General features: G+C 41.5%; 2 protein-coding genes and 1 long non-coding RNA gene across 3 annotated transcripts in view; 1 reads left to right on the plus strand and 2 right to left on the minus strand.

The window, feature by feature from the left end:
• elk4 (ETS transcription factor ELK4) overlaps positions 1-27319 on the minus strand; it is a 201337-nt gene that overhangs the window by 99591 nt on the left and 74427 nt on the right. The gene's annotated exons all lie outside the window — the stretch shown is intronic.
• Positions 8003-27319, plus strand: part of cdk18 (cyclin dependent kinase 18) — a 50072-nt gene continuing 30755 nt past the window's right edge. Inside the window, exon 1 of the mRNA XM_070959058.1 lies at positions 8003-8320. The gene's annotated coding sequence lies outside the window, so the exon portion shown is untranslated. The remainder of the gene's footprint in view (positions 8321-27319) is intronic.
• Positions 25778-26867, minus strand: LOC139329561 (uncharacterized). The gene is made up of 3 exons (XR_011602080.1): positions 26808-26867; positions 26167-26260; positions 25778-25933 (listed from the first exon to the last, which is right to left on the minus strand). It is a non-coding gene; the product is annotated as an uncharacterized lncRNA (long non-coding RNA).

A 27319-nucleotide genomic window follows, 5' to 3' on the forward strand; every position in this document is an offset into this window, starting at 1 on the left:
CCATTTCTGTGATGGAGTATACTTTAAATACCAAGTACGCTGTGCGCCTGCCTGCGCTGCATGAACATACCATTGTGCGGGGTGCGCACCCTGCGCTGCGCCGGAGGCAGAATCGAAAATAGAGCCCACGATGTGATGCAATAAGCACGATAGCATAGGGGAGTGCTGAGTATGATGATTCTGATAATGATTTTAGTTACCTCTTTCATATAAAAGTAGTCATGTGATCCACTGATATTTTAAAAATATTGATTGTAGCCAAAATAAAGTAGCCCCAAAGATTTTATCAGATTATTCATCTTGCTGTAAATTATACAGACGAAAAAGAATAATGACCACATGTTCATTACAGTTGTATCTGTATCCGAGAACAACATTTTTCAACAGTGTACAATTATGGACTCCAGCTTCTGTGTTTTGTAGACAGAATTTCCAAAATGTTCAGTTTCCATGTGACACTGAAGGTTGGTTGTTATCAGCTGTGCAATTACAGCATTGCATTTCGAAGATTCGGTTTCAGATAACTTTGGTAAAACAGCTTAGATGATGTGATCTTTATTACCTCCATGTCTACAACCGTGAGGGTTCAACCAGAGAGAGACACAGAGAGAGAGAGAGAGAGACACAGAGAGAGAGAGAGAGAGAGAGAGAGAGAGAGAGAGAGAGAGAGAGAGAGAGGAGAATAAGAAACAGCCTCTGTAATGCCAGCAGCTCCCCAGGATACATTTTAATTTTCTGTAATACTGTGTACACTATGTCTCTCACTATGTGTGTGTGTGTGTGTGTGTGTGTGTGTGTGTGTGTGTGTGTGTGTGTGTGTGTGTGTGTGTGTGTGTGTGTGCACGTGTGTGAGAGATAGAGAGAGAGAGAGAAAGAGAGAGAGAGAGAGAGAGAGAGAGAGAGAGAGAGAGAGAGAGAGACTTGTCCTGCAGTGAAGGACAAGGGCAATCTAATCACGCCAAAGACTGTTCTGTGCCAGGCTGCTGGCTGTACCCTGCACATCCTCGTGTATTAAGTGGTGTGTGTGTTTGTGTGTGTGTGTGTGTGTGTGTGTGTGTGTGTGTGTGTGTGTGTGTGTGTGTGTGTGTGTGTGTGTGTGAGGTGGGGGGGTGTGGGGGGGGGGGGGGGGGGGTTCTCATTTTCCTGTGCATAACTTTACTGTATTTCCAATATTTGCTGTTGCTATATTCTCGACAGTGAAATATTCCATTCTAATGATACAGTATCATAGTCACACAATGCAAAACTTCCAGGTGGTTATACCAGTCTACTCAGACCATCTGATAAGATCCACAGAGGCAAACCAAGTGGGCCAGTTTGGAGCTGTTTCTTTGAGTTTTGTGAGATCATCGTGACCACCAGAGGAGATGAAAAAGTGATATGTGCTGTGATAGTCATCACATTAAGAACTGGGTTTTGGTCTTCTCTTGTGGGTGTGCGTAAGATAACGCAGGGTGACAGGTCACCAACACAGTCCAATAAACAGCTTACGTATACTGTATGTCAGTCCATGAGACTTCTTGTTTACGACTCAATAACGGTTTGAGTCATGTGACAGAGCTTTTTTTTACTTTGATAGCTCTGTTGCCAGTTTGCCTGTCACTTATCTCTCCTGTCAGTTCAGAACCTGCACTTCCCTGGAGGTCCTACAGTGGTCTTCAGGGTATCCCCCCTTCTCAACACCCCCCTGGTCACTATTCCCTCATCAGCTCCTCGCCTTCCTGTCCTGTTATTCTGCCTGCTATGTTTTTGGCTCACTGCCTGTTGTTCAAGCCTGTTTGGTCTTGGTCACCTGTTCTACTGCATGTTGTTGTCCTCTGCCTTCTTTTTGACTAAATAAACCTTTTTATTTCACCTGATTCGTTTACATGTAATGAAAACAGAGACTCAGTTATCAGTGCAAATACTAGCTGGAGCACTACCCTGCCCAGGTTAACCGTGTGTAAGTTGCTGACGATATCATTAAACAACTTTATTGAGAAATATGCACCATGTGAGCACAATCTAAAATAAAATTAAGTCTTTTTTTTTTACATAAACGTGTATTTTTTTAAAGTACACAGAGATGTATAGATCCGACAAACAAATTTGAAATCTGAAATCGTGAGACAAATGAGACATGATTGGAATGTTTTGTTTATTCTTCTTTTTCATGGATTTGTTTTCTTGTTTGTTGTTGTGTGACAAAGATAGTGACGTCAATTTACAGCAAATAGACATAAACCCACAAGAAATCTGGATAACCATAATTCCATGGTGATAAAACTGAAGAGAGGAGAGAAGGAACAGCGTGTCCACAGGAATGAACTCCATGGGGGTTCAGCGTTTCTTTGTTTCCTCATTCCTGTTTTCAGGAAAACAAATCTGAACCTTCACCTCTGGGATCTTCTACCATGAGCCACACAGTTCTTTTCAAACACACTTGATTCTATAGTCAATACAGTTACGTTGGTTAATGTAGAACAGTTTACAGATGGATCCTTGTAAGATCAAATTACTGTTTGGAAGAAACTGGAGGTCAAACTGGCCTTATTATCTTTCAGGAAATGAAACACAAAAACGATCTGCCATCCTACAGATAAATGTCCTGAAAGACCGATCTTCTGCTTAGCCTGCAAATTCATTTTTGGGCCAAAGCAAAAAGTGCCAAATCTATAAAGTTTGACTACAGAGAATATATACTTATGACAGACCTCCATTTAATCTCTACAAAGTTAAAGATTAAAGTCATCAGTCATCATTTGGCCATCAGTCCTCTTGGTAACGATAATAGTGTAGTCACCAACAAGTTAGTTGCTGAGATCTGGGAATACGATGACATGGTTGTTGTACAAAGATGTTTGCTCGGAAAACAAACATGAGCAATCGCTTCATCAGACATGTTTACTCAATTATCTAAACATACATAAATATACACAAACAGACCACTCCAAAATTACTGAAATCCTTTGATGTATGTTGAGTTTAGCTTTCAAATTTTAATGCAATTCTTATTGATTTATACTTTCATTTATTTTAGTTAAATTCCTGATTAACATTTTACAGTTGTAGTTGGTTGAGGTGAGAGCTTTAGATACTTCATACACAGCTCAGGCTTTGATTGCATGGCTGAGCGAGTGATCAGTCCTTTGTTAATATGCATATTGCAGGGATAGCCTCAGAAAGCATGAATAGTTTGTTTGCAGTCATATGACTTTACATTCAGATGGAGGGCAGAAGTAAAAACTGCAATCAATGAGATGAAGAAAAGTTCTCATTGGGCTAGTTTACATGAAATCTACTAAAAGTTGACCTATACATTATGGTTGTAGCAAGGTCAACTACTTGCAAAGGTGAAACGCCCCTAAAGACGTGGATCATCACTAAACAAGACAGGGTATGTTATTTACATTCGGCTGTCTTATGTGAAACTGTTAGGGCTGATGTAACAAGTGTTAGTTGTGTTGCTTGTAGCTATTAATTTAAATCTATCTCCGTAGATTTAAAAGAATAGCTCATGTTACACCATTTCCACGATTAGCCGACTCGGCTCCTCCTAACCGTAACAAGCAGGCGAACTGTCTGCTGTTAACAAGCAGTTTTTAACCTGCATTCTCTGTCAATTTCTTGCATTTTTCACCCTTATGAACAACAACATTTGGTGCTCAATTAAACCTCCTCCTTGTTTCTTGGTTAGATCCATCTGAGCAACCGTAAACGACGCAAAACATAAGCATTTTGAGTGTGTGTTATAATGCTTCCTATGCAGAAAGTCACTTCTGGCCCTCCATCTGCAGTGACGTGACCTGCAAAGAACTTATGAACCAACTCACATCCCTTATGTATAATCTGTGGCCAGATAAACTCATACAGTTTCATATTAATGCTTGTGTACTATATAAACAACAGAGGGGCCTGAATCACTGTTCCTGCAGAATGGGTAATGCTCTCATGTTACTGCTGCCATCAATGATCACTTCACCAAACACACTCAGTGACCTCCCACAACTCCTCTTTATATAATACAATGTATTTGAAATGTCTGTAAATGGACTGTGATAACTGAATTAAATAGATTCTGTGTGTCTTTGTGATAGAAAGGGAGGTCTGAAAAAGAGAGCTGAAAATGACGGAGTTTGAGTGTTTGATTCCCACTGAGTCCAGTATGAGAGGTGAGGAAGAGTTCACATGTGAATCATTCTGATACTGTCAAATTTGGTTTCAATCAGTGCAGCCGTATTCAAGGGGAATTTAAAAATTGTGAACTAGCACTGGTCAATATGGCCTCTTATTAATTATTTGTTCTGCAGAAAAACAGATGAGTTTAGGGGTCAGAACATATGACAGAACCACCTCTTCAACATGAGACTGTGAGGAACAAGACTAAGGCTCCCAGGGAGCACAGCCAAACCAGAACCAAACACGGCCCCTGAGGCCGACGGAGCACCCTCATGTGTACTTCATCAGCGGAAGGCAGCAATTGAGCTCCTGCTGCTCAGACTGATCTCCACCCTCCACCCGGCCTTGGTCCCTCTGGCCAGGAGGCTGCACCACTTCATCCACCTAGTACGACCTATGCTGTTGATCCAGCTAGCATGATCAGCCTCCACTGAAACTAGCCATCTTAGTCGACTTTTCAGTCTCCACCACTGGTAAAAACCTCTGTTCAGCAGCAGGATATGAAAAACCTGGGCCTGACTCTGCTACAGTTGGCAACTTGACTTATGGCTCCAAAGGTTGTGAGTTGAATTTGGAGGAAACTCAGAATGTTGATTTCAGCTTGCAAAGCTTTGTTAGTCAGGGCTTGGGTTTGTCCATATGAATGTGCAGGTTATATATGATGGATCTTCTCCCTCTGGCTCCAATCAGAGACCACATTTGCTCGACAAATCTTGAAGTGTTTAATGGTCTTAGTTCTATTGATCCTAAAGATCAATGTCAATTCCATATCAATACTGAGAATGGGAAACTGGCTCTAAAATACTATGCACCACACAAATGAGACAAACTGCAGAAGCTCTTAAGACTAGACAAGCTTTTAGTTCATTGAAATCTCTTTTGATACACTTGAGCAACGTGAACATGGGTGTTTTATTTCATCTGATGTTTTCTCTCTGATGTCCCTGGCCTATTTGTGGTAAAACTTGTTAATTTAATTGAATTTCATTTATTGCTTATTTAGCATGGACAGTGCTAAAAGCTGTGTTGTATTTTATATGTGTTGTTATCAAAAGAGAACTTCTTCTCTGAGTGTATTGTATCACTCAGTATTTGTGGCATGTTAGTAGCTGGTAGCTGTAAGGCACATAATTAATTCTCCTGTATATAACAGAAACATCATTGTCCAGTACTACCTATTCCTGTGACACAATCACAAATGAAAATTAGTCTTTGCGGGACCGGGCTAGTCTGGAAAGATATGTATCCATGGTGATTTAGGTCAAATATGTAATTATTTTTGTATTGTGTATTATTTCTACTTTTGGTACTTCTTCATAACACACCCTTTATAAAATGTTTGTTGAGATCTAACTAATTACTTTCTCAAAGGTTAAAAAAGAATTTGCACAGGTTTATAGATCAGTTTGGGGTACGTCGGGGTTGGGTCAGGGTTGCTCTCTTGCTGGTGAGTCATTACTAATAATGCTGTTAATAAATGCTCCGTCACTATGACTGTAATGACAAAGTCATTAAACAAGGGTACTAAAGTGTTGTGGGTTTCTGGCTTTCTGATAAGCCATCAGCAAAGCTTATCAGATGTATACATTTAGAATAATGAATTGAATCCGTTGTAATGTCAAAAATATAAAAATGATGAATTAACAGAAATCAGAGGTCAAACAGTCCATTGGAGACGTATAACTTCTGAACTATGAATGAACTGAAGAGTTCAGCTAAAGAAATTGAGAAAGCAAAGTGGCCACACTAACACACACACAAATTGCCATATGTATGTTGAGTAAATGTTGAGGATGGGTAATTTTCACTCCTGCCACCTTGCAAAGATTGTCTGCTCTTACAGTTTTGATGTTACATAACAGGTAGGAATTTGGTGTAAACAACATCACCAATCTTGAAAACCTACTTTGTTGCATGCTGGAGCAGAGCTCACAGAATGAATCTTTAGCTGAAAAATGTGCTACGCTTGAATCAACAGGGCTGCTCTAATTGCAAATTAAGGATCCCCATCAATGCCAGCAAAATGTGGTCTTACTCTGAACTGAATATTAGGCCAACAAGAACTCAAATTATATTAGATTTCTTCAGGGAATAGCATAGTAGGATAAACACCATCACCATATATCATTATCTGATGGTACTTTATTTGATCTACTCCTGGTCACCCTGTTCCCCTTTCCTCCTCTTCTCTTATGAACTCCTGTCACTCTCTCAATTCCACTCTTAACAATTTAAGATGCATAAAAGATCAAGTGCATATCTTGTTCTCTCACATCTGCTCCTGACACCTCTGTTCTGCTCTCCTCTGTTCTTCACTCCTGTCTTCTCAGCAGTTTTATCTCTAACTGATGTTCACCTGCTCCCTCCACAAGTTTTCACATCTCATTTATTTAACTCTCCTTCATTCTTTTCCTCACTTTCTCTTTCACCCTTGTATTGTTCACTGGCTGGTGCTGCTGAGTCGCTCTCTGCAGATGGCAGCTAACTTTATTGTTTGTTGTTTATTTATTGTTAGCTTATGTCCATAGTCCATTCACTATTTAGCTAGCTAGTTAGCAAGCTTACTCACTGAGGTGACATGACAGAATGAAATATGGCTCACACAACTCCCTGTAACAGTGTTATGGTAAACCTATAGATGGCAATATTTCCCCAGTAACAGAATTATTATTTTTTTGTTTGTTTGTTTTTTGCTCCATTGATTTGCTGGTCCAGTAGGAGAGACAATGACACAAAGTTGAAGTATTAGTCATTTTAACAACCTTAAAGATTCAGGGCTTTTAAGAAAACATTTGGGACTGGAGCCCTAGAAGTAAGTAATTAAGAAATATGTGAAATCTGGGGCTTAGTTGTAGACAATGAATGGGGTGTTAAAATTGTAACATGGCAAATATTCATAAACAAAAGTTTTAGAAAAGTTTTAGAAAGGGATTTAAATAAAGCTAATAATGTAGCCGATCTGACTTGAATAGGTTCCATAGTTTCTGGGCTTGAACAGCAAAGGCGTGGTCACATCCGGGATCTAGGAAGAACCAGTAGAGCTGCATCCACTGCAGGCAGAAAACATTCAGGACTCAAGGAAGCACAGCGACAAGTGGGAAGTTGTTTGGATAAGTCTTAGGGAACCTGGAAGAAGCTGCACCAAATCCCCCATCTAAACAGACATGTTTTGAATGGGCACTGCACTGGTCAGTTCTAAACATACAGCTGATGGAGAAACGCTTTACCGGTAATAAAGGAAACACTAACGTACACACACTCATATATACTCTAGTTCAGTACAGTACATATGCATACACACTTTCACACATACACATGAGTACACACACAGATGTGTACATTCATTCAGCCTTTGTTACACGTGTACAGGCTTCACATATTCATGCACACACACACACACACACACACACACACACACACACACACACACACACACACACACACACAAACACACACACATACAAACATACAGAGATGAATACTGACATGCTGACACACATGCTTAAATGCACAATGTGTACACAGTACATGGGTGCAGAGTTATACACACACGCACATACACGGACACACGCATACACGCACCCTAATACATACTTTTATATAGGTTCTTCCATATCCACAAAAATATGCACACATGCTTTCATTGCTTTCACTAGTGTGTGACACTCCTCTCAACACTGGAGGCTGGCTGTAGGAGGGGGAGAAGAGGAGAGGAGGAGGCTTGTGCTATGCCAAGTTGTGATTGGCTGTTGCCATATCAACGAGGGAGGGTCAAATTCAGACATTGGTGGGGGAGGAGCTGCAGGATGATTATAAAAGCCTCTGTGAAGCCTCCTCCTCCTTTGAGCTGTCTCCACTGTATGTCTGTCTCTCATTTAGCCTTTCCTTTTATCTGGCCAATTAGGCAGCTCACAGGGCTCTGTGTGGAGGACGGAGGGAGAGTGGAAGGGTGAGCTGTCAGGGATACTCGTGGACAGGTCGGTCCATTTACCACGTCTCCCTGCTGAGTCCTGTCCATCACTGTGATTCAGCTGCCTGCATCTTGTGGATTTATCTGTGTGTGAGAGACACCTGGAAAGGGGAGGGAAACCTGAGCTGAGAGGCAGGAGTCTGCTCCCCCTGCTCCGTCTCTCCTGTGTGTGTGGATGACCTATGCTCGTCTGTAAGTAGCTCTGCTGCAGCCGCAAACACTCACATTCTTCATTAAGACAGGTCAGGGGTCAGGGGAAGCAGAGACATTGGGACATGTTAATGATATGAGGCTGAACTTGTGCTTTGAGGATGATATGTGTTCATTATTTTTTCTCAGCATTCCTCATTAGCGCACTGGATATCTCGTGGCTGCAATCCAATGAGGTCTAATTGGCCTCATTAGTGGTTACTTTTCTCTCTTTTTGGTCTGAAGGTCTGTCTTGAGGTTGGACTTAAACGGTGCTCTGTACAGTATGTAATGATTGTCAAAGGTTATATTACAGTAGAAAATATCAAACTGAGGAATTGTATTATACGTCTGCATATTAATGATAAAAAGCACATATTGTTCCATATAAAACTGGTGGCCATATTGATAGTCCCTAATGGGAATCACAACAGTGAGGTCATACTCGACACTTTTTACATATAATAATAGTGTGATGCAGCATGAGAGTAAATGAAGCTGCAGTAGCCTCTTTTTGGTCTTAATTAGATAAGTTTTAAGTGTCTATAACTGTTGCTTCTGTATTATCTTCACCACTGCAATAAGAACATCTTAGGCCACCTGAAAGCCCTGTAACCAGCCACCAACCCACTCACTCATCCACCCCCCTCCTCTTTGATGAGCCTTATGCGTTAGTGCTCACATGTAAACTGACACTGAAACAGTAGTAACCTAGGAAGGGCCACTCAAATTTACTCAAGTCTATCCATAACCACTGTACACACAGCACTGTTTACCCATAGTACAGATCCCTGCCAGTCTAATTGGATGTCTGGTGTGTGTGTGTGTGTGTGTGTGTGTGTGTGTGTGTGTGTGTGTGTGTGTGTGTGTGTGTGTGTGTGTGTGTGTGTGTGTGTGTGTGCGCGCGCGCGCACTGTGTGCATGCACAAAAGTGGTTCCTTATTCCATTTCATTGTCATGTGTTGTTGAATCACACAGTAACTACAGCATTGTTTTAGTGCTATTAACAAAAGAAACTAAGTCTAACATGTTAGTGAGAAGTTAGACTTCTGTTGAAAGTGCTGCATGTTGAACACACCAAGAAGTGAGAAATAATGTGTTATGTCGCTATTATAAATATGTTTTAGGGTTTTTTAACGGAAATAAAATGCTTCATTATATATAGCATTTTTGTTTTTCGTGTTGCAGCATGCAAGTTTCATTTTGAATTGACCATTTGATAAACCCTTCTTCCAACCAGCAATTCTCCAATTGTGGCTTAGCACCTGTAATCAAACATTGCTTGTCTGTCAAGCTTTAGCTTTTCCAGCATGCTGAAACTGTGCATGGGGCTTTATTGAAGTGATGCTGAGAACTGAATGCGGTCACAGGGTTGTGCAGCATGTTTCTCGCCTTTCCATATCCAAACTTTACAGCAAAGGTCTGAAGAACAGAAAAATAGTGTGTTTTATCTGCTCTGACGTAAGCGGTTAACATTAGCATGTCTTGCTAACTAGCTTACCGTCTACAGTTGTAACCTACTGTTATGTCCAATGCCACTGAGAACCATATCATTAGCTAACAATTATTTTGTGTGACTACAGATTACATCAGAAATCCCCATTCAAGAACATATTCATTACAGTGGAAAGAGCCAAAAGAGTCAAACTCTTTACCTGAGGTAGCATTGTGTTTCCCACACTTGGCTCAAATCTTTTTCCTTAGTAAAAACAACACACTGGCTGGAGCCAGGCTATCAGCAAGCTCAGGTAGCGGTGCACAGGGTTTTGATAGCAGCAGGCTTTTAATATCAACGCACAGAATTTAGTTGGCCAGTTAAGTAGACCTGAACAAATCTGCCAGCAACAGTTGTCATCTGGCAAAACTGAAGAATAAGGATCAATTTTTTTTTTGGTATACTCTAAAGACAAGAAGTCATTTCAAGAGTAATAATAATTTTGGTAAATATGCCATTGTTATCATTAGAAATTGCATGAGTGCTGAAGCAAAATGCGAAGATTAGACAGAATTGTGTTGCTTCTTAAACAGAGTATTTTTGAACAGTTAGCTCGTTTTTTTCTGTAATTTGGGGTCCATATTATCCATCGTTTGCTTTAGCATGCTGCAGCTGAGCAACAATAGCAATGTTTACATAAGCAGTGTATTATTGAGTCTCTGATTCATCACACAGCCCCCAGGCCCACTCAGCCATGACAATGTGAAGATAGACCCTTCCATATTCAACAATAGCCCTGGCACTAGCACTAAACAGCACTCACAGATGAACAAACACATGCAAACATTTGATCAAACACACCAAATGGAAGACAGTTTGTCTTTCACACAACACTGAGCCCACTGGCTACTGTGATGAAAGGTTAAATGGCTCAGAGAGCAAGCATCTTTTCTGAAAATAAATATATCATCTTAATACCCTGAGACTCCACTGGTCCTCATGGCGGGTCCCATCATAAGGAGTTATACTACGATGGCTGTATTCTAGTGGTGGAGCTAGATCACCTACTCTCAGATGCTGTGCATTGGCTCAGTAACTACTGAAGTGTTTTTGTGTAAATGAACTATAGACTGGCTGTGTGGGAAAATGTGTGTGTGCTATTTGCTGGTTACCAATGTTACAAAACTAGGTAAAACAGTTTTCTTCTTATTGTTGCCATTTTGAAATGCCAACATGCAAAATTGCCAGTTAAGGAACATTGTGTTCCCAGTGTGTTCCTGTTCCACTCTCTACTGCTTATTTGCAAAAATACACACTAGGGTTATCGTCACATTATTGCTCTATTTTCATTGGACAGTACTTATCAATAGATCAGTGCACGGTTGAATAAACTGGAATAAAGCCACAGTAAACCGATAGCAAGTACAGTACACACTGATATAGTCGTAATCACTACAGCTGCCAGTGAACGTGTTATCCCAGAAGAACACACTGGCATACAGAATGCACTGCAGACTGTTAGTACTTTTGTTTAAATAAAAAAAGTTTACATTCAGTGTTAATCACCAAAACTCAATGTGTGAATGCAACTCCTAAACATTTTCAATGCTGATCTTTATTGATACAATGACTATGTTTACATGCAGGCAGTATTCGGGTTATGGTCAATATTCCGGTTTCTGAAACATTCGGAATAACCTGTTTACATGCCTGAGCAAATAAGGTTATTCCTGTATACATGGTAATTGTAATCAATTGGGATATCCTAATCAAAACAGCGATGCACAGACAATGTGTCGACGCACGGAGAACATCATGACGCAATGTGCATCATTTCAGCTTCTTCTTCCTGTATCCAAAAACAACAACAACAACAGCAGCCCGGGGCCAGTAGCAGTTGCCTTCATTTGCACTTTGGTGCTGGTACTGACCCACCACCAGTACTCGACACTATTCTGTCTCACTTTCTTCATTAATGGAAGGCGAGAACGTGAAGAAATAGGAAATGGAGCCGGAGCTGTGCCATCCATATCCATGCTACCTGCACTCAAAAGACCAAGATTCCTTGCGAATAGAACATGTGCAGAACACAAATCAATGTTCCGTTCGATGGGGATATTCTGATAAGCGTATACATGACCAAATATTCGGGTCAGAAAAGGAGTAACCCAGGGGTCATATTAGGGTTTTTAAAAACCGGAATATGAGCATATTCCAGTTTTTCAAAAGGGTTATTGGTGTTTACATGGCCTTGCGCAACCGGGTTATTGCTGATATTCCGGTTATGAAAGGGTTACTTGACTGCATGTAATTGTAGTCATTGTTAGCATACACATTTACAAGCTTACAGTCTTCTTCTTCCTTGTCGTTGTTGGCATGTCACTATACTTCTTTGCTGCAAGTGTAACAAAATGATCAAGGTCCATCTACGAGCTTTCACAGTGTTCAGAACACCATAAGGAACCACCATTGGTATATTTAATATATTGTTTGACATACTGAAGTTTCAGTTTCAGAACACAAACATGGTCTGATGCTGTTCTTGTGTGCGTGAGCAGCCACATCTTCCATCCTGTGCCATGGCTTCTGCCATGGTTGCATTAAATTACCAAAAAAAGATCTAAAGGACCTGGGCTTGCTTTCCTCACTCACGCCCAGTATGCTTCAAAAGCTCTTCACAGGTGGGCGGGCGGTGCATTCACAGCTAAGCTATCTAGCTCATTTAAAATTATCCACCCTATCTGAGGCTGCCAATGCTTTATATAGAATTATGTTTTCAACGAACACTGGAGAAAGACAATTGTTGTGACAGGCACTGTCTCATGGAGAGAAGCTGTTTGATGATTGGTTGGGCACCCTGAAGTCCAGGATTTTCTTCTCTAGGCAGGATGGCAGCCAGTGTGTTCACTTGTAACTGTCATGCTCAGTGGTGTGTTTAAGTGCTTTACATAATTGCAGGCCTCTTTTTCCCAAGTTGCTGCTCTAGTGCTGCAGCAGTGATGGCTTATTAGAGTTTGGCTCACACACTGACACAGACAGAAGCCACCTTGGGAAATGTATAATGTATCATGTGTGAGTGGTCTGAGGTAAGCTGTGAGTCATAGAGCTGCTCCTGTCAGAAGTCGGACCATAAACCAAAACCCCAGGGAGCAGTCCAAACAACCAACACAGCAGAATAATCACACACTCATAATGTGATGTAAAAGAAATCTGACTGATGTAAAGGTCTAAAACACTCATGCATGTTTCTGACATTAAAGTCACAGTCATTTTTATCTGTACTAAGCCTTGGGTGATAGTTTCTTTTGTCTGCTTGGTCAAATAATTGAAAAGTAATTCTGAATATTTGTTATTTAATGTAAATAACCAAACATAAAGGAACCAGTCATGCAGAGATAGGCGCCATGTAGTAAATCTTGTCCGGGTGTACTGTTATGTGTTTGCAACACCTAATGGGTGTAAAGATTAACCAATATGTCAACATCAACACAGCCACAGATCCAAAACAAATTTTGTGTGAAATTTGTCAAAAATGACTCTTCAGCTTGCTAGATACAATGACCCAGCTCCACTATGTGCACTGCACTGACAGTCTGCAAACAACAAACCTTGCTACTGTCAATCCAAGGCAAATAAGGCTAACGGTAGCTGCAAACAGTGCATCCAAAGCCCAAACTCCAACCAGTCAAAGGCAATACCTGAGGCCTTGAACTGTGCTCATGTGAATATGTAGCATCATTGAAAATACCAAGTTTGTGTGAGTAGATGTGTAACAGATTGCCTGAGGAAAGATACACACCCTTAATACACTTGAAGCACTGAGGTGGCTGATGCAATAAATATCAGGAGAGCAGGTTAGCAGGGAGTGATATCATCAAGCGCTGTACACACATGGTTTGACTAATAAGCCTGAGGCTAAGCCCACAAATGCTTCAAGCATTCAGTGTTTACAAAAGGCAAAGTGACAAGACTTAAGCAGTGACACTTTCAGGTTTTTGTGAGTTCAGAAAGCTCTGGCTGAACTTGATACTCCTTCTAGTCAGCAGAAGTTCCCCAGTCTAATTTTACAGTTCTCCCTTTAGCCTTGCTGGAGTAATTTCATGCTTTTACTCACAACAGACGGTCATTAGACTGAGCCTGTTTGAGGATGATAACTGTCTGTGTTGCTTCTATCTTTTCCAAAAAAAAATCCCTTTGACTCTTTTCATTTTTATCTCCTGACTCTTCTCTTTCTCTATCTTTTTCTTCTCCCTGCCTTCATCTGTGTACATTGTCCCTCTCTCTGCCTCTCTCAACCACAATTTGCAGGGGGGTTTTTTGTTCTTTCTGGGGTGGCTAAGTCATCAGCAGTGACATTTTCAATTTGAGTCGTGCCTCCTGTCACAATGTAAGACATCTCACCTGTATCCTGACTTGCTTCTGAACTCGACAATCAGTGTGCATTCACATGTTTTAGTAGGTTGTGTTCCGGAGTTAAAAACCCTATAGAGAGAAGAGACATTGCCAGAATGAGTTAACCACAGGCTCATCGAACAGTCATCATCCTGGAGCTTTAACCTATGCATGTGCTTTAAATGTCACCAGAAAACCTGAGGCTAAGGCTGAGAAAACATGAAGGTTCACTCAAATCTGCTCAGCAGTTTGTGCTTTTAAATGCATATATAGAACAAACATGGAAGTGCTCACACAACCTGTCACATGAAACTTTTACTGTGTTGATGTATTGTACAAGGGTGTGTCTGGATGCAGGAAATACATAAGTGCATGTATGTATGTGCCAAGACTAACAACATGTTAATCCATTGTGACCTGCAAATGTTGCAGTTCTGTTGGCTTCATCGTGCCATGCACTTTACATGGAAGCAGTTTGTAGCCGAGTGTGAAGCAGCAGCTGCCTTTGTGTTGGGAGTAAGTAAATGCTACAAGTGGAGGAGTTCAAAAATCTTGTTCACGATTGATGCCAAGATGGAGCTTGAGATCAACAGACAGACTGGAGTGTGTGCCAGCAGTCATGTGGACACTATAATGGACTGTCATGGTGAACAGGGAGCTGAGCATGGAGGCAAAACTCTTGATTTTTCATTTTGTCTCTATTCCAAAGCTCACCTGGGTCATGTGAGAAAAGAGTGAGATTGCCAGTAAAAAGGGCCAAAATTTGTTGCTGAGGTCATACCTGGAAATAGGGTGAGGAGCTCACAAGTTGAGAAAGAGTGCAAGCCAGCTGAGTTAGTTTTGGCATCTGACCAGGATGTCTCCTGGATGCCACCCTGCCAAGGTATTCCAGGCACATCCAACTGGGAGGCAACCCCAGCTCAGACCCATAATATCAGCATATGCTCGAAGGATTTCAGTACATAGGAACAACACTGTGTTAAATAAATAAATAAATACAGAGCCCCGTCGTTTATGTGAGGGTACTGTTTTGGCACAGTGGAGTGACAATGTAGTGGGTAAACTTTTGCAGGAACGTAGTGTGTTGGCCAATCACATGATTGCAACTGCCATCAGCTTCCAGAGCAGTGAAAGTCTTCATCATAATATTAGAAACCAAGCAATGTTTTGCCTCTAATAACCATTTAAACTCATAGATCGATTACTCAGACTGGTTTTCATTATCTCAGCGGTACCTGAAGCAGCAAACCTGGAAGCATGTTTTAATGTAGAGTTGTTTGGTCTTAATTATTGGTCTGAATGTCCACTCACTCTGCTGCCACCATCCAAGTAGCAGGAAACAGATGCATGGATGAATGATTAGAATTAATTCTTATGCATCAAGTACATGAGCCGATTTCTTGTAAGATATATGAATGAATGCTTGTAAATCTCCAAACAAAACAACACCCTGATATGTGTGGCCTGTTGCACAAACCATGGTGGCCTGTGGTACAATAGGCCAGTCGGATGTTGATCTGCCAGCACTGTTGTTATTCAGTCACAACCACTGGACACAGTAAGCCTGCTGTTCACATGGGGGCAGGGGGTGATGTGTAGACTGACACAGAGAGAAAGACAGAAGGATTTATTGTTGCTGTCCACACTGTTGTCAATTTTGCTGTGAGTGATAGCTTCATTATCAGCACTTCTCTTAAACTCTTCTCTGCAAAATTCCGAGAAGTGAGTTAGATTAGGAGCAAAGGACAATGACAGAATAAAATTGAAGAAAAATGTCAGACGGAGAAATAGAGAGTGTGATGTATAGCCATATAACTGAGCAAATAAGGCAGTGATTGTTGTCTAGTGATGCCCAACTCCAAGAAAAGACGGGATGAGAGGAAACAAAAGGTCATCTTTATTACAGCTTCTGCCTGGGCACGAAGAGGAGAATGTGACATCACATTTCTGACGACACACTTTGTGTAAGATGTAAAAGATGTCAAGCTAGAGTCTGGTGGATCTTTCTTAATTCATTAGAGGGACTTGGGCTCGAGCATAAACTGACTGAAAGAAGTGATTGAAAGGTAATGCCTTGTTCTCTTCTTCTGTGTGAAGATCAAGCTAATTGCAGCTGGTCTTGCAGATGACTGGCACTTCATAGTCAATGAAATTAGAAAAACGAGGATTATGCTGCTTCAGCAGGTAATTTACCGCCAAATCAAGGAATTCAGGGGACAGTAAACAGGGCTAGAAATTACAAATGTTGTAAGTATAGATTGTAATGTTGTAGGTATAGATTGTTTAAATATAGATTTTTATCTTGATAAATATAGTAAATGGCCTTTTTGGAGAACACCTGGACATACCATGAGAAAAACATATCTGAAATATTATTTTGTGCAGAATTGTTATCAGATTTATTGAACTTGGACGAGGGTAAGGCCTAATGCTGTGGTTCCACTCTGCTTCCCAACTAATAAAGCCCATATATAGTCATCTACAGTCTCATATTTGCAAAAAATATGTTCAGGCAGAAATTACAGCCTTCTACTTCACTGTGGTGAAACCATTACTCAATGCCAACAACACTTACAGTGATTCTGACTGCTGGGGATAAAACTTCAGAGTGTTACATTTCAAAAGAGACCAAAACCATGCACATACTCCAAATGTTTCAAGAACAGCTTTCAATTTACAATGGGTTTGCCTTGGATAGACGTTTTAGGCTCATTTCACAAGAATGGTAAGGGGTTATGTAGTTCCTGTTTCACAGATTTGTCATAACAACCAGGGCAAACCCAAATTCACCCTTGTACCTTGCTACTCAAACAGCTGCTGGACTTTATTTCTGTTACACCACAAACAGCTGGATGGAACCTCTAGCTTAACACCTAACACCTATTGGCATAATGTGAAAATGGCGTATGAATCCAGTAATGTTAATTTAAGTTTGAATTTTGCAATGGATTTCAGAAAACACTTTACTGTACAAAGACTTATTATCTCCATTATGTGTGTGCATTGTTGTTGGAACATGGCTGGATAATGGCAGCTAAAATTGGATTAGCTGCATTACAGCCTCAACACACCAGCTGTGTAACAGAGATTCTCTCTTACTACTTTGGTTTCTGTAAGGCATCACTGTCACCACCATTCATCTCCTTTAGGGAAAGTGTGTGTGTGTGTGTGTGTGTGTGTGTGTGTGTGTGTGTGTGTGTGTGTGTGTGTGTGTGTGTGTGTGTGTGTGTGTGTGTGTGTGTGTGTGTGTGTGTGTGTGTGTGTGTGCGAGTGTGCAGTTGTACAAGCAAAGCTATATTTTTAGTCCTTATGAACTACTGGAGCACACAATAATGTAACCTCAGGCCCAAGGTCAATTTTAGCGCATATGACCCATCACACACGTGCACAGATGACACAAATGTGTGTTTCTCTGTCTCTCTCTCTCCTCTAAACACTCATACAAATTCACGCTCTCTCATGGAAAAAAAAAAAAAAAAAATGTAATGAGGAAAATCACACATCAAAGCCAAGACAATGAGGATGATTCCCTCACATAGCATGTTTTTGCATTCATGCGGTGTGAAGCATTGTTGGTGTTCTCACTTTGCAGAAGCTCCTCTTTCTTTCTTGTATGAATATTTCAGTAACCATTTGGATACATCACCTCCTCAGTGTCTCTTTGTAGATACAGTATAGCTTCACAATATTTATTTAGATTTACTTAAACTGTAAGTCTATAGTTAGTGTTGCTGTGATGCTGGGTCATAATATCTGGAGGTTGTGCAAGACATTTGTTTCAAAGAAATGTAAATGTTGTTGAAATTCCTTTTTATCACCAACATCCATTGCTAAAGGTTATTACTATTAATGGCGCTTTATCAGGGCTGCACGGTGGCGCAGCAGGTAGTGCGTGTGCCTCACAGCAAGAAGGTTGCTGGCTTGATCCCCAGGTTGGGCAGGGCCTTTCTGTGTGAAGTTTGCATGTTCTTCCTCTGCATGCATGGGTTCTCTCCGGGTACTCCGGCTTCCTCCCACAGACCAAAAAATAAACATGCTCATTAGGTTAATTGGTGACTCCTTGTCCTTAGGTGTGAGTGTGAATAGTTGTCTGTTTGTATATGTTGCCCTACGATCGGCTGGCGGCCGGCTCAGGGTGTACCCCGCCTCTCGCCCGTTGACAGCTGGGATAGGCTCCATCTCCCCCGCAACCCCGGAAAGGGATAGGCGGGTATAGACAATGGATGGATGGATGGATGGCACTTTATCAGCAACATACTGTACTCTGAAGATAAAGAAACCATTTCAGAATGACTACATTATTGTTTGTCCTCCCTCTGTTTTCATCTTCCCCTTAATGTTGGATCTGGAAACACCACACACACACATACACACACACACACACACACACACACACACACACACACACACACACACACACACATCTGGAAATCGCCTTTCGTTCTTTCTGCTTCATTTAGTTACTTTCTGCATCTCTGTTGTTGGCCCTTTTTTTTAGCACACCCACTGGTCAGACTTTTGTTGGCAGTCCGTTCGGCTGTCAGGGACAGGAAGCTGCCATGCAAGGTTTCACTGGACAAACACAGTGGACAGTTTAAGCTGTGGTCTCACTGTTAGTGGACTAATGGTCTGCCCTGACACTGTGCCCGAGCTTCTTTTTTAACACTGCTCTCAGAGTCATTCATTCATTCATTCAATTTCAACAAATGGACAGAGAAAAAAAACATTTGCCTGAGGGTTCAAATTAGAGTGTGTACATGTGTGAACTCAGCACCCTGCATGAGTCACAGTTGTGTATCTCCATGCCTGTCCTGTATGCCTCTTATGTAGATAGACAGTTGAATGTGTGTCATATTTTCTGATGACTGTGCCCACTGACCTGTGTAAAACCATGAAGCCCGTCTAAACACGCCCCACATCTTTTCCATCAGCTGGCACCATTCTAAATGAGTTCACATGAGGGAAGTTGTGTATATTCGTTTAACCAGGTCTGACATGGGTCACTGGACCACTGGCATATGGCTTTTTGCTGAATCAAACACACTCCTCCTCAACCCTACAGAAGCAACAACTGATGAAATGCTCCAGCGGATGTGGTCACTGGTCAAAAAGACAATATTTTGTTTGCATTGGGCAGCTCAAGTTTAAGCTCTGATTGTCCAAGTCCGACACATTTGCACTACAAAGGCCTGGTCACACCAACAATTGAAATGGAAAAATTAATTCACAGGTTTAAATCTGTGCAACTTTTATGTGTCAAGTTACACTTTGATGAACCGCAATGCATATTTTCACACCTTTGACCAATAGGTCAGCCTTGACAGGACTGACTTCTGAGTGAGCGGAGAGTCGGAGAGTATAGAAAAGAGGTGACCAGCTTATGAGGAGCTGCACTCTCCACATTCATTTACCCTCCTCTGCCGAAGAGGTCTGGTTTGAGACAGATACAGTATTAGATGGGAAATCATGGGACAAATACACCCTTTGAATGAATTCTGGTACCGTATTGTCACTCAGCTAACAACTGACTGGTTAACTGACAGTTAGATAGTTAGCAAGCTCGTTATATCAGAGAGGTTTTTGTTCCCTCTTCAGTATCTTACTGAGTGAAATGACCTACAATCCTTAGAACAAACTTTTGGGGGGTTAATTGGTGCAGTACAGAGAAAACAGACAGATGTTTGAGTGCAAATCGGTGATGGCCAAACAAGCTGACAATATTTCTTTTTGCCTAAAAGCAAAGGAAATTGTAAATGCATGGCACTCAGGCCCCTTCCCATGATGCATGCCACAATATTCTGTATGAGCTCTGTTCAAATCTGTTCAAGTGACACATGAAAGCCTGTCAGTGATATTCAGATCTGCAATGTATATGAAGCAGCGCTAACAGTAAAAAATATATATATATATATTTGAATTTTAAAGATGTTTTTAACAGTAAAGTCTCATACAAACTCAATCATATCTTACTGAAAACAAATCTAAAATATCAAACACACACACACACACACACACACATATATATATATATATATATATATATATATAGAACAAATATATAATAATCCTGACATGATAATGTCAAAATATTGACAAAATACTAAGTGAAGTTTATAAAGAATGAAGAACACAGACATCAGTATTACAGTAACAAATAAAACATTGTGCCGACTCACAGACAAGATAAGATAAACAATATATTTTTCTTGTGAGAACAGTCTTTCTAAAAGCCCCAAATTCAGCCAATCACAGGTCTACAGAGGATATATGACCTTCATGTCCTGGTTTGGACTGCAGCTGCAGCATAGCCTGCAGGCAGGTCAACAGGTGTTTGTTCTTAGCTTTTCCAGGTATCAGTTTTCCTTTTATTTAAGGTTACTTTTGACAATCTGATAATCTTGGCAGTAATCCTATTGCAGCTTGTAACCTTGTCCACAACTGAATCATTCAGCACTAAGAGTCTGTTTGGTTTCGGTAAACACATGAAATGACTTTGGGCTCCCATCCATAATATTACAGACACTGGCTTTTGAATGGTCTCCTGTCGACTGCCTGTGTCTTGGAGGGTCGCCATCTAAAATTTGTGAGAAAATAAATTAAATTTAAGCCCTCATGGGGGAGGGGGGGCGACAGCTGTGCATGACAAACAAAGATCAAAGAGGGAGAGGGATTTCAAAAAAAGAAGTGAGAGGGTGCCTCAGTAACAGGAAGTATGTTTGTGTCCAGGGAGAGTCACAGCTACGGGCGAACTGAGATGTGTTGGCACCTCGCTTGGAGCAGATGCACTTGTGAGATTGACTGTGTGTAAGTGTGTGTAGTCAGACTGTGTCACACAACCTAGGACCAACTTTGATAGTGTAGCTATGAGAGAGATGCCACATACTCCTGATTGTCTGTAAGCCTCCAGAACCTCAAACTGTACCCTTCTCCAAACAGAGGAGACCGTTGTCCACAAGATGAATGAAGCACACCACCAGTTTTACACACACATGCACACACACTGCCCGTCGCAATCAGGAATTTTCTCACTCACGACCCATGCAATTGTTCAAGAGGGCAAATGAGAGAGGACAGTGAATAAAGAGAGGCTGATCAGAGTGGGGGCCATTTCAGTTCTCTGTGTCCTGTTTGGTAAAGAAGCCCTTTAGATTCTATTTCAAACACCAGGCCAGAGCAACAGATGAGAGGTGAGGAGAGAAGAGGAAGCAAGTGGGAACAAGAGAAACTGAGCTCACTGTAAAACAAAGATCTGCAGGCGCCTTTCTCCGGGTGAGAGACTGCCAAACAAATTACATACGCATCATGGCTGCCTGAACACAAACACTCTGCTGTTCGGTGAAGGGCATGTTAGTGATTTTCAGTCATGATGTGCAGGTTTGTGAGGAAAGATGGACTGATCTATAGAAGAACAAGTGTTTTCATGAAAAGAAATAGGCCTCAAATATTTAGCATGGGCTACGCTCTTGGCCATGACTTTGGTCTGAACTGTAAACAGGAAGGAATGTTTCCACCTAATGTTGCTACATTTTAAGTAATATTTCAGCGATGCCTCACAAATATTTGAATCAAGTTATTTTAGATATGCACTGTGCTGTAGGCCCAGGGCTTTTACTGCATTCATCCAAGGCTGCAAGCAAAAGGTTTACTGGTTATCCTCCCATATTAATTTTGCATTTGAGACATTTAGAGAAACCTTGTAAGTGAAATGCAGGTAAACTTTGAAATCAGCATGACCCTTGTTTTTTATGATTTAGTTTCTCATCTCATTCATGTGTTCTTTCAGTGTTACTTTTATAAAGATTGCATTGTGTGCTGTGGTGTACATGTTGCTGGAAATTCGCAAATGAAGTTACTATTCTGTTAATAACTTCAGACACAAATGGTAATGATCTGTATTGGTTTTGTGAGATGTAAGTTTCATGAACTGGGCATAAGGGTTTGGAGGATAATCCATTGCAGGCTTTGGCAAATGGGTGTTTGTTCAGATATGGAACAGATAATACAATTGCTAGTTTTGGCTGCAAATCAGATTTATGTGGTTTTAGCTGAAAAATACACAGTGAACAGTCAAAACAGCCTCTAGCATGCCTTTTCTTAACCTCTTCAGTACCAGGACTATTATGTCTGCCTCATCTGAAATGATAAATAGAGTATATCTTCAGAACTACAAGGGCTGTATGAATAATCTTGGTCTCAAAGAAAGTGACCTGTGAGATTACTACAGAAGTGTCAGAATCAAAATATATGTTACTATGTCAGAGTAAATTCATCTTGAACACAGTAGAAATAATTAATTTTTACACTATTTTCAGTAAAAAACCACCTTGAAACCTTGTGATAAAGGCCAAATTCTTCTACGAATTAGTAAAGTAATATCTGATAAGTAATTGTGGCAAAGTACATGCCAGAATAATGAACCTGAGCAGTTTTACGGGACGGTCTAGCCTTCGGAGCATTTCCTGATCGCGTCACAACGTCATAACTTCTTCCCTCCTAACCCGGGAAAACACACGTAAGGAGACAAAAATTTAACAGACGAGAGATAGATGACCATGGAACCAGAAGTTTTGATTCTGTTCTTTTTAATAAATCTTTTGTTGGAGGAAGAGGAGAGGCGGCTCCGACAACACCGGCAGCATGTTTATCTCCGGCTGGGAGAGCGCCATGGGGAGGTAACATTAACCTGCTATTTTAACCCAGATTAATGTTCATACATAGCTAGCATAGTTCGTGGTAATTAATAAACCCGTTAAGAAACGATACCGTTTAGTGACAAACGCTTGTCATATAAACTATGGACTGACATATATGTCATTTAACCATGAGTCTTGATTCAGGGTTCTGTATGCTGTAATTTTAATGCTCTGTTTTCAAGATCTGAAAAGTGCTTGAATTGAATAGTTAAATGTGTATGAACCCTGTAAATAACCCTGACTTAATTCAATAGCCTATTAAAATGTTGTGTTATTAAACATCAGAACCATATTGAGAAGCCAAAGTGTAATAGATGGAGAAATGAAGCATTATTGGTCTAAGCTTTAACATTCACTAGAGTTGTCGTATCAACTACAATTCAGCTGCTCTTGTTTAATCCTCCTGTTCTTACCCTCCTTTCTACAGGCAAGGGCGATGTACTGCCGCCTTAACCTCGGTGTTCCCATCCTGCAAGTGCATTTTTCTAACCATCATGACACCAGGCACGATTTTAGGCTGAGCAGAGAGTCCCTGGCGGTGCTGCTGGAGCTTCTCCACCAGGAAAGGCGACACAGATGGGGTGCCACAATAGAGACCTTGATCTGTCTCTTCTGGCTGGCGAGTGGGACATCCTCCAGTTGAGGTGGCAAGGGTGTTTGGGATGCCTCGCTCCACTGTTCACTGCATTGTCCATCGAGTTACTGAGGAGGTGGTGGCCATTCGCCACAGGGTCATCTACCCCCCCAAGACCACAGAAGACCTGGCGGCAGTAACTCAGGGGTTTGCAGAGCTGGCAAGACACAAACCTTTTCGAAAAGCTGCTGGAGCAATCGACAGCTGCCATGTGAGGATCAAGCCTCCAAGCGGCCCTGATGGTCACTGTTATCAGAACAGGAAACTGTTTGCCTCAATACTCTTCAGGGCCGTTTGTGACCATCAGGGCCACTTCATTGATACGTACGTGGGCTGGCCGGGGTCGGAGCATGACTCCAGAGTACTCCGGCACAGCCCACTGTACAGGCGTGGCATCTACCCTCCTCCAGGGTACTTCATCTTGGCAGACGGCGGGTACCCGTGCCTCCAACATCCACTCCCTCTCATCACTCCCTACAAGCGGCCGGTGCAAGGTGTTGGAGCCCAGCGCTTTAACAGCCATCTTTCCAGGGCACGCTCCATCATAGAGCGTGCCTTTGGAATGATGAAGACAAGGTTTAGAGCCATCTTCCTCCACCTTTGTGCCTCAGGTATGTCATTACACAACAGGATTTTGATTATTGTTAAATGGTGAGCCGCAGTAAATTAATTAAAAAATAATTTTGATTACATTCAATGTATCTATTTTTTTCTCCTTTTCTACAGGTCATAACAACATGTGCCATCCTGCACAACATCTGTCTGGGTGCTGGTGACATCATGGCCCTAGAGGATGAAGTGCAGGACGACGTGCCGGAGGATGAGGAGGAGAATGGGTTGGAGGCAGCCAGTGGTGCTCCCTGGCAGAACCAGCTGTCTGCTGAGGTGTCTGCCCTGGAGGAGGGTATCCTTGACCATGATTACCTTTAGAGGGCAAGTACATTAATTTTGAAGCTATTCCTATTTAAAGTGTTTTGTAAACAGTTGAGTTTATTGAGGTAATTTGTGTTTTTATTGTTGCCTCTCTTTTAAACATTTTTAGTAACATAGCAGCCGTCGATTGCGTCAGCCCTGCAAACCCCAATGATGGACGATGTGGTGGACGGTGGAGACATGCATCCCCCACCCCCCAGATGATGTCCCACTCACAGCCAGAAGACTCCAAGATCTTCCATGTGGCATCCCATCCAGTCCAGCAGCAGCACCAGGGACTCTTGCTCAGTCTCAACTGTATATATGTTCTCTGTAAATCTGCTAATCTCTGTAAATAGTCATTTCTTCTGCTCTTTTGTAAATAGTTGTACATTTTAAGAATGCCCACTTGTAAATAGTTAGAAATATTCATTATGTTATATGTATATTCATATTTGTAAATATCTGTAAATATATAACATAATATATAACAAAATAATAAACTAATTGTGTTGTCACTGAAAAGTAGTTCAAACGTCTACAGATAATGTAACACAGTTATAGGATTTTAATTTAGAACACAGTGTTTTTTATGAACAATTTACATCAAACAATACAGAACGTAATCGAACAGAAAAAAAACATTAAAAAATCAACGCCTGTCAATCATCCTCTCTAATAAACCAAAAAGTTTGTCCATCCTCTCTCTGCTCTCTCCCTCTCTCTCTCTCTCTCCTTTCCTCAGCCTCCCTCCACAATCGCATGTCCTCCCTAATCAGGTCCAAAAGCTCATCCCTTTCCCTTCTCCTCTTTCTGCTTCCTGCTGCTGATGTTCCTGGCTGCCTCTCCTCCTCCTCATCCTCCTCCTCCTCCTCCTCCTCCTCCTCCTCGTCATGCTGCCCACCCACTGCAGCATCTGGCCCTGGTGTGTCCTCAGGGATGGAGGCAATTAGGACAGGCGGGGCAAAGGAGGGCCTCTGTCCTAATATCTCATCCATGAGGATAAACCAGGACCACGTAGCAGCAGTGGGCCGCCCTGCCCTGTCCCTGGATCTTTGCATTCCTAAGGAATTGGAAATCAATCACATCAACAGCAGGAATTTTCTGCAGTGTTTATTTAAAGCCCCTGCAAGGAACTTTTAACTGGATATGAAAAAGTCCCTCGTTTCTGCTGATGTGTCAGTGTGACCTACAACAGCAAGGTTTCAAAATACCATAACTCTTTACCTTCTGGAGGCAGTGGACCGGTCTGACAGCCAGATGATGAAACAATGCAAGCACTCAGACCAGAGGAGACAGCACATTTGGCGAGGCTACAAATTAGCATTGCGTTGTAGCTACACTAGCGAGTAAAAAACAAGAGTGCCTTGGAGATTTTTTCTATGTTTCTTTATCAAAGTTTTTATTAACTTGGGTAAAACAAATGTAGTTTCCTTATCATTATCCAAACCTGCACATACTTTGTATTTTTTCTTTAAGTTGTCCCAATTTTTTTTTTGGCCTGTTGGGGCTCCACCTTTCCCTCCAGGCCCATTTTCTGCAGGATTGTTCTAAGGTAAAGGTTAAACACACAAGATCACATTATCTCAGGTATGTGCAGATTCACAAAAAGTGACATCAGGACAAAATTCCCACCCCCACCCAAAAACAACATTCATTTAATGTGATGCAAAGATTATATTTGTACTTTATACAGGATTTGGGTTCCTTTATGTAATTTTCACATACAAATACAGTATGTATAGAGAACAAATGGGCTGTTCATTTATGCCTCAACAGTTACCTCCATCCGAGTGTGGCCGTGTTTTTGGCCCCTGTAAACAGGTGGTCGTTTTGACCACGGAGTTTATTAAACTCCTCCCTCTGCTCCTTGCTCCCTACAACAGAATGACATGTAAAGCATATTTTCCGTTATGTCAACAGACAAAATTATTGTTCGATATAATAACAACAATAACAATAATAATGCTCCTCAAGTTAACTCTATAACAATATTAGCTCTAGTCAATCCAAACGTTTAAGGTATTAATAGCCTAGAAATACAGCTGGGCTCACAACCCGTCGTCAACGTTATTTGTTCATCTGCATTCAGCTTTGGGTGCAGAGATGCGCCCGGACAGCTCCTGTCGCTTGTAAGAGGAGCGAAATGTAGCCTATTACACAGCTTACGAGAACAAATTCACCTGATGTGAATTGTAACATTTGTAAGTGAAGGGTTTTAATAAGGCTAACAGTTGACTGAGCTCAACAGGTTAGCAGGCTATCAACAGGCTATCAACAGGTTAGCCTTAAGTTACAACACATAGCTGGCTCTACATTCCGGTGGCTACGTGTTAGCGTTATTAACGTTACGTATTTTAACAGCCATTTAGAGGTTTTAAGGCCATTTGAGCTCCTGGCATTAAGCAAAAACCTGTTACTTACATTTAAATGTGTATTCTGCACCACTGCTCGTGCCAATGCCGGTGCTGCTGCTGCTGGTGCATTGTTTAAAAGAAACAATCGGTGCGCAAAGCATTTGGGATATGGGAGGCCACGAAGGACAGTAGCGATGCAGTCGGCTGCATTTGGAGGATCCTTCAAATTTGGACAAATTGGGACAGCCTTCACGCAGCGTTATGACGTACTCGGCCTTCAAATGCGTCCTCCAAAGGATGCAGCCGGTGAATTGGGACACAGCTAGGGTATTTCACGTGAGCACTCCCCCCGCTCTAGAAACCCCCTCCTCATTATATAAACAACCAGGACCCTCGCAGTCGATCTCAAACTAACACAGAGCCATAGGAGCAGATAGTAGCAGCGTTTTTTCGAGCTGGAATATAACTTTTGACCATAAAACAGCAAAGGTTAGACATACTGTATGCTTTTGAGAAATATTTTTCTGCTAGTCTTTGGCTGCTGGCTCGCCAAGTTTTGGTCGTACAGTGAGGAGGCAG

Source organism: Chaetodon trifascialis, chromosome 3 (genome assembly GCF_039877785.1).
Source record: "Chaetodon trifascialis isolate fChaTrf1 chromosome 3, fChaTrf1.hap1, whole genome shotgun sequence".
Lineage (NCBI taxonomy): Eukaryota > Metazoa > Chordata > Actinopteri > Chaetodontiformes > Chaetodontidae > Chaetodon > Chaetodon trifascialis.